The 281-nt window shown below is 48.8% G+C and overlaps 1 long non-coding RNA gene across 1 annotated transcript in view; it reads right to left on the bottom strand.

The window, feature by feature from the left end:
• Nucleotides 1-15: 15 nt before the first annotated feature.
• The window catches only part of LOC108764136 (uncharacterized), an 8,043-nt gene continuing 7,777 nt past the window's right edge, over nt 16-281 (bottom strand). Inside the window, exon 3 of the long non-coding RNA XR_001940256.1 lies at nt 16-158. This is a non-coding gene — a long non-coding RNA (uncharacterized LOC108764136). The remainder of the gene's footprint in view (nt 159-281) is intronic.

Raw genomic sequence — 281 nt, forward strand, 5'->3', positions numbered from 1 at the left:
TGTGCAGTAGCACTGCGCATTGTGTGAAAGTTCGATATAAGAGCGACAGAGCGACGATTATAGAGCGACAGAGCGACGATTATATAGAGGGACAGAGAGGACTAATGAAGCGCAAGAGTGGGGGAAGTCATCCATCGCCACTTTTTGCCTCACCCCCACTATCACTTTTACACCGAGTTGACTCTCCTGGTTCTAGTCTTCTTGGTTTACACCGTGTATTTAGGCCGTGGCCCATACAATAGATGTCAGTGGCTACGATTATACCGTGCATTTAGGCCGCG

This window comes from Trachymyrmex cornetzi, unplaced genomic scaffold, assembly GCF_001594075.2.
Source record: "Trachymyrmex cornetzi isolate Tcor2-1 unplaced genomic scaffold, Tcor1.1 scaffold395, whole genome shotgun sequence".
In the NCBI taxonomy this organism is placed as follows: domain Eukaryota; kingdom Metazoa; phylum Arthropoda; class Insecta; order Hymenoptera; family Formicidae; genus Trachymyrmex; species Trachymyrmex cornetzi.